Source organism: Nycticebus coucang, chromosome 16 (assembly GCF_027406575.1).
Source record: "Nycticebus coucang isolate mNycCou1 chromosome 16, mNycCou1.pri, whole genome shotgun sequence".
Classification (NCBI taxonomy): Eukaryota; Metazoa; Chordata; class Mammalia; order Primates; family Lorisidae; genus Nycticebus; species Nycticebus coucang.
Window position 1 is genome coordinate 9425903 of NC_069795.1, and position 7882 is coordinate 9433784.

The following is a 7882-nucleotide window of genomic DNA, read 5'->3' on the forward strand; positions in this document are numbered from 1 at the left end:
GAAGGAGACACATGCATGGGAGCAGAAGCAGCAGGAATGCTAGGGTTCCACTTAATTGAGAAAATTAATTCTAGGAGGGAAACCTGCAAAGTTGCCAGCTGGGAATTGTGAACGCCGAAGGCCCTTCCTATCACAGTGTATCCATAAACCTAAGGAAAAGCTCTTAATCTGAACAATCTATGTAGCAATTCCATTCCCTATAATAATACTAGAAAATAGAGAATATTCTACAAGAAAATCAGGTGGAAAAAATAAAACATTACAGAAAATGAGGATGTAATGATTAATGATGAGGCATCTGATGGCAGCATTGTCATAAATCCATCAAGTGCCTGTTCAGTTACTAAGCTCCAATTACCAGCCAGACCCGGCTGGTGCTGCCCTAGACTTTATGCCTCCCCCAGAGAGCAGAGTTTGGATGTAGGGTGTGTTGCACCAGGGTTCAACCAGGCTCATTCTATTCTTCTTGTTCTCATATATTCTCTGATGGATTATTTTATTTTATTTTTTTTGCTAAATGCATTTATACACAAACCAATGCAGCCATGGCAAAGCCTAAGACATACACCATGGAATCCTAGAACAACCACCACTTTGTTTTCTTTTTGTCCCTAATGTGACAAAAGGAAAGGAAAAAAAAAATGAAATGCTTCACTGATTGACTTTCTTAAAATATCTATCATGTATACATTATATAACATGTACAAATTATACATGTACAAATATAAATGCCAATTTTTGTCAAATTTTGTTTTTATTCCTTCACTAAAAACCCCCTGAAGGTTAAGCCATCAGTCTATTCAAACAAGCTACAACTGTGAAAGACACTTTATTATAAGACATGGGTATGTCAAATCATTCCTTTGATGTGTCACCAATTTTCATGTTTTTTTGTTTTTTGGTTTTTTTTTTGTAGAGACAGAGTCTCACTGTACCGCCCTCGGGTAGAGTGCCGTGACGTCACACGGCTCACAGCAACCTCTAACTCTTGGGCTTACGAGATTCTCTTGCCTCAGCCTCCCGAGCAGCTGGGACTACAGGCGCCCGCCACAACGCCCGGCTATTTTTTGGTTACAGTTTGGCCGGGGCTGGGTTTGAACCCGCCACCCTCGGCATATGGGGCTGGCGCCCTACTCACTGAGCCACAGGCGCCGCCCAATTTTCATGTTTTAACATTTTCTCAAAAAGAACGCTTTTGGGTTCAGATTTGTTCTCATTATGTAGTCCTCACCTCACAAAGTTCTGGTTTGTTTTTTTTTAATTTTTTAAAAGAATAGATATTTAGGCTGAGTGTGGTGGCTTATGACTATAATCCCAGCACTCTAGGAGGCCAGGGTGGGTGGATCTATTGAGCTCAGGAGTTCTAGACCAGCCAGAGCAAAAGTGAGACACTTCTCTCTACTAAAAATAGAAAAACTAGCCAGGCATTGTGGCAGATGCCTGTGGTCCCAGCTACTCAGGAGGGTGAGGCAAGAGAATCACTTGAGCCCAAGAGTTGAGGCTGTTGTGAGCTATGACGCCACAGCACTACACCCAGGGCAACAGAGTGAGACTCTGTCAAAAGGGAAAAAAAAAAAGAATAGTTATTTATTTATTATTTTTAATTAATATGTGGTAGACACACCTACCCCAAATTCCTTGTCCCTCTTCTCCATACTAAGGGAACCCTAATTTTGTTCAGGGCAGTGCTATAGTGTCCAGGTTCCCTTGCAGCGAGTTGGCCATATGACAACTCTGGACAGTGAGATGTCAGTAGAAGCTGTTGCTAGGAAACCTGTTTGAAAGGAAGCAGACCCTGCTGGCATAAGCCCTTTTCCCTTTGCCCTTCTTTCTAAATGGAATAAAGCTTTGATGTTGGAGTGAAGCCATCTTGCAACCATGATGAAATGTGCACAAAAGTCACAAACTGAGGGTGGCTGAGCGGAAAGATAGAGCAGCTGAGGCCCTGGTGGAATTATGAAGGGACCACGTACAACCCTGGAAGCTCTACAGCTGGTCTATGTGTGTTTTCTGCATGTAACAGTTAATTTGTGTAAGCCACAGTTCAATCAGGTTTTCTATTACAGACAACCCTAAGCCGGACTGATACTGCTTAGTCTGAAAGGAGACAGACACATCAAACAACATGATATAATTTAACATGACGGCGCACAGTTAGGTGGTTTATTCACTAACCAAGCTGGACCTCGTCAATCAAGTAAAAAGGTAAGTACCAGGTCAAATGACTAAGTTTGCAAACATCCTAGAAAAAGTGCTACACACCTCATTGCTGAATATCACTACAGTCACCTTTGAAGTACTCCCCTTGGGAGGCCAGGCACCAAGCACTTCAAAGCACTTTTTCTAGGATGTGTTCGCAGGCTTAACTGTCTAACCTCGTGTGGTAGATGCAAGAAACTGAAGTGTAAGTGCAACATGTTCATTAAGTCTGAATCTTTCATTTGTTGGCCAGTGATGTTATAAGAATTTCACAAGCCCCTCGGTGGCAAGACTCAGGCTGAGTGTTTGGCGGGCGCTACCTCTAAAGAGAATAATCACCACACTTATGGCAGGGATTTTGTGCACAGTAGTTCAGAGGCCATTAGGCAGACAGACTACAGACTGTGACAAAAGACATGGAGTCTCTCATTTGTACAGATTGGATTTGTCACAAATTTACCAAGTCAAGAATTTCTCTGTTCCTATAACTTCAAAAATATCTATGTGTTGGTGTGGATGCAGAGAGAAGGGAATGCTTCTACACTGCTGGTGGGAAGGCAAGCTCATACAACCTTTTTGGAAAGAAGTTTGGAAAACACTCAAGGAACTAAAAGTAGACCTACCATTCAATCCTGCAATCCCTCTACTAGGTATATACCAGATGATCAAAAATTATTTTACGACAAAAACATTTGCACCAGAATGTTTATTGCAGCCCAATTCATAATAGCCAAGACATGGAAACAGCCCAAGTGCCCATCGACCCATGAATGGATTAACAAATTGTGGTATATGTATACCATGGAATACTATGCAGCCATAAAAAGGGAGACTTCACATCTTTTATGTTTACCTGGATGGAGCTGGAACATCTTCTTAGTAAAGTATCTCAAGAATGGAAAACAAAGTATCCAATGTACTCAATACTACTATGAAATCAATATATAATCACAGTATGAATGGCAAAACATAACTATAGTCCAGAAAGTAGAAGGGAAGAGGAGAGAGAGGGGAGGGGGGATATGGGAGGAAGGAGGGTATTTGGGGGAACCTCACTAAACATGCATGATGCAATGATACATTTCAACAAAACTATTAAGTAATGGAGCGGCGCCTATGGCTCAAAGGAGTAGGGTGCTGGCCCCATATGCCAGAGGTGGTGGGTTCAAACCCAGCCCCGGACAAAAACTGCAAAAAAAAAAGAAAGAAAGAAAAAAGATTATATAGTATTTGGGCGGCACCCGTGACTCAAAGGAGTAGGGTGCTGGCCCCATATACTGGAGGTGGCAGGTTCAAACCCAGCCCCGGCCAAAAAAAACAAACGAACAAAAAAAAACCCCAAAAAACCTATTAAGTAATGAGTATAATTGTGACGGATGTGTTACTTAGTTCAATGTAAGCATTTCACATTGTATATCAAAGCAGTACCCTGAACCCCATAAATGTATCAATGTACAAAGTTTCGATTTAATACAAAATAATAAAAAAATACCATCTACATGCCAATGACTTGGATTAATAATGTCCTCCCCAACTTCCCCTGTGAGGTTTGACTCCATACGAATAGATCTCTCCACATGAATGCGGCAAAGGAATCTCAAATTTAGTGCCTCCAAAACTAGACTAAACTGCTTGTGTCCCCTGCCCCCAATGCATGTGTTGAAATCCTAACCCCCAAGGTGATGGCATTAGGAAGTAGGGCCTTTCGGAAGTGAATGGGTCCTCCTGAACAGGATTAGTGTCTTTTTAAAAGAGAGCTGAGGGAGCTTGACTGTCCTTTCTACTATGTGAGGACACAGCGAAAAAGTACCATCTGTGAACCAGAAAGCAGCCCCACCAGACACTGAATCTGCTGCCACATTGATCTTAAACTTTCAGCCTCCAACTACGAGACATAAATTTCTATTATTTACAAGCAACCCAGTTTACGGTATTTTGTTGCAGCAGCCTGAATAAGACAAGTGCCCATCAACAAAATGTGGTCTATCCACACGCATTTAATGTGGCACATACAGTGACAGAGGGTGGGCTAAATTAACACGAGTCTGGGGCAGTGCCTGTGGCTCAAGGAGTGGGGTGCCGGTCCCATATGCCGGAGATGGTGGGTTCAAACCTAGCCCCGGCCAAAAACCACAAAAAAAAAAAAAAAAACCACCAGTCTGATATTGGCAAGAAGACGTGGTCTATCCATACAGTGGAACACTACTGGCAATAAAAAGGAACAAAGTACTGACACTTGCTACAACCTGTATGAACCTGGAAAATACTCGCATACGAGAAGCAAGCCACACAAGACCATATATTGCATGGTCCCATTTATATGAAATGCCCAGAGTAAGCAAATTGATAGATGTGTAGAGATTAGAGGCTGCCCAGAGTGGTGTAGAAACACAGTAACTGCCAGTGGGCACCGGTTTACTGCCTCTCGGGAGGGAATGGAAATTTGCTAAAATTAGATTATGGTGTTGGTTGTGCAACTCTGCAAATTTACTAAAAATCGTTTAATTATATATTTGCATAAATTTTATGATCTGTAAGTTATCCCTCAATAAAGCTGGCTAAAACTAAACTCTTAATTACATCTTCTCTGAGAGTGGCCCCTCCCTCCATGGGACCTTCTGTCATTCTGAACTCATCTTTCTCTTCACTTGCCACAGTCAGCCACTAATCTAAAACATAAATTAACGCATATAACTGCCCTCTTTAAAACACATCCCATTAAACTTATAGTAAGTCCGGGCGGTGCCTGTGGCTCAGCAGGTAGGGCGCCGGTCCCATATGCCAGAGGTGGTGGGTTCAAACCCAGCCCCGGCCAAAAAAAAAAAAAAAAACAAAAAAAAACATAAACTTATAGTAAGTCCAAACAACCCCCTCCCCAGTGCCAAGACTCTACCAGTATTCTGTCTCCCTTTAGTGTGCATGTCCCCAGGCAGCCCAGGCTGCCACAGCGCCTTTATGTGCACTGTGCTTCCCTGTAGAAATACAATGTGCTGTGCATACACACCCACAAAGGAAGACTACCTGCTCATTCCTAGGAAGGCCTGTCCCTTTTTTCTGAAACAACAGCCTTCATGCCTTTTTTTTTTTTTTTGAGACAGAGCCTCAAGCTGTCACTCTGGGTAGAGTGCTGTGGCATCATAGCTCACAGCAACCTCCAACACTTGGGCTCAAGTGATTCTCCTGCCTCCGCTTCCCAAGTAGCTGGGACTAAAGGCACCCACCACAACGCCCGGCTATTTTTTGGTTGCAGCCGTCATTGTTTGGCGGGACCGGGCTGGATTCGAACCCGCCAGCTTAGGTGGATGTGGCTGGCGCCTTAACCGTTTGAGCCACAGGTGCCAAGCCCCTTCATGCCTTTTGAAAATCTCATGGAAAAGATGATAACGAGTGACAGTAGTCTGCTCCTTCTGCCTAGTAAAGATGTTGGTATATCCAAACAGTCCGTCTTTTTTTTTCTTCAGAAAATTTACAGGCCCCAAATCCACTATCTCTGAACCACTGAAATACTCATACATAGTCTGTTCACTCTATTAAGTCTCTAAGAACTGAGTAAAAAAACACGAATCAAATAGGGTTCCTACCCTTGTAGCTCCTAGGAGGAAACACCTAAATACAAAATGTCAATTTAATGTGGCACATACAGTGACAGAGAGTGGGCTAAATTAACAAGAGTCTGATATTGGCAAGAGGCAGCTCGACTACCAGCAGAGGTGGCCTCAAAGTTCACAGATGTGGGTAGCTAGAGTTACCAGGAAGAGAAAGGCGTCAGTGATAAGGTGTGTGCTTAGGAGGTGGGGTGGCAAAGGACACCACTGCTCATGGCAAGGAGGGTGCCAGCAGGCAAGAACAGGTAATTAAAGTGGTTCAGTATTATGGTCGGTCATATGAAGAAAGTATTATTCGGCTTAACTAACAGCACTGATGAGAAGTTTAGAAATAGTCATTAAAGCAAGCTCCTTTGTTTCAAAAAAAGAGGCATACAATCTTACGCTACCAAGCAAGTTTTCTGGGTGAGCTTGGCAAATCCACCACTAATGCATGCATCTCTCTCATACAATACACAGGAGTCCTGTGAGGTGGAATTATCAGCCCCAAGATGAGAATACTGGAGATCAGGCCATTTGGAAAACTGCCCAGGTCACACACAGCAGCTGGCAGAACCAGATTCCAGCCCAGGTCAGTGAGACACTACCAGGCCTCTGCTACATTATGCTAGTGGTAAAATTAATAGTTCAGTCCTTAAATAACTCTTTTGCCAATGATCTTACGATCTTTCCTGGATACCTCTTCTGTGAGTAATCCCACAGTTCAGTAAAACTGATAGTTAGATAGCATACAAACAATTAGACACATAAAGCAGTAATCATATATATCAACCAGATATACCCCTACCTGCTAAAACAAAAAATGTCAGCAAGAAATCTCTCGCCTTATCCATTCTTAATTGCTTAGAAAAAACAAGTGGAGTGAAAAACCAACTGCCAGATCTCAAAGTTCACTGTAAATATGAAGGAACATTTCTGAGTTAGATAAAAGGACAGAGTAACCCTACCATGAGCAAGAACATTTACCAATAGATAGATTAGTAACAAAACAGACAATGACCCACAGTCTACAGCACAGAAACACACATCACCAACTGGCTTAGTCAACTCTAGGACACATCATTTTGAACCTAGTCTTTCAAAATGGTAATTAAATTGTACTGGAAATTCAGACACCTAATAGAAGTAAGCTGGGGTAGGGGGGTGTTCTCCATCACCTTTTCAAAAAATCCTAGAAAGGTTTCCCAAATGTGAGGCCACTGTCCCGAGTTTGGGGCAACCTCCGCGAGTTAACAGTTTTGGTCAGCAGCGGAGAATCCTGCCAGACGGAGGGGCCAGGCCAGGCCGGCGAGCGCGCACTGCGGCTCATCCCTTCTCCTGGGGACAGTTTGGAAGGCTTGCGGTCCTCCCTTGACACGAAGGCCTTCGGTTCTGAAAGATCTGCATCCCTTGCCTCCTCCCCAACCAGGACCGCACCAGCAAACAAAGGCTTAGTTCTCCGCCAGCGGCTGGCGGGGCTGTGACCCCATGACCTCCACCTGCCGGACAGGAGGTCGCACCCGGCCGGGCGAGGGCGTGGCTGCACGTCGTCGGTCGCAAAGACCCAAGCGGAGCCTAAGCTAACCCGGAGGCGACCCCACCCAGCTACCCGGGAGCCGTCGGGGGTCTTCCGCCAGCGCCCCAAGCCCACGCGCCGCCTCGGCAGAGCCGCCCCCGCACTGCAGCAGGGAGCGCCGCGGGGCCTGGCCGCGTGCCGGAAATCCACCTGCACCCCGGACCTCCCCTACGGCGCCGCCCGAGCTCTGTGGGCCGGGGAAGGGCTCCCGCGCCTCCTCGCCACTCACGGGCCCGCGGTGAGGGGACGCCCGCGCCTCCGGCTTTGCCTGGCGGCCGCGGGCTGAATACCGAACAGGACGCGGGCACGACTTACCTGCTCTTCTTGTCCGGCGCGTCCACGTGCGGCTCTGAGGAGCCTACCCCGGTGCTGGAGACACAAGTGGAGGGGGCTGTAGCGCGACCGCGAGCCGGGACAGCCGAGTAAGCACCGCGCCCGAACCCGGGGGCCGCAGCTCCGAAGCTGGGCGGGGATGGGAGGCGGAGCTTTGGCGCGCGGGGCGGTACTGGAAGGCAGGGCCTTG

The 7882-nt window shown here is 45.7% G+C and overlaps 1 protein-coding gene across 5 annotated transcripts in view; it reads right to left on the reverse strand.

Moving 5' to 3' along the window:
• The window catches only part of DOP1B (DOP1 leucine zipper like protein B), a 121432-nt gene extending 113550 nt beyond the window's left edge, over nucleotides 1-7882 (reverse strand). For 2 of the 5 annotated variants that reach the window (XM_053564197.1, XM_053564195.1), the window contains exon 1: nucleotides 7675-7880. The gene's annotated coding sequence lies outside the window, so the exon portion shown is untranslated. Of the gene's footprint in view, nucleotides 1-7674 lie in introns of all 5 variants that reach the window. The other 3 variants (XM_053564196.1, XM_053564194.1, XM_053564198.1) reach the window with 3 other exon arrangements.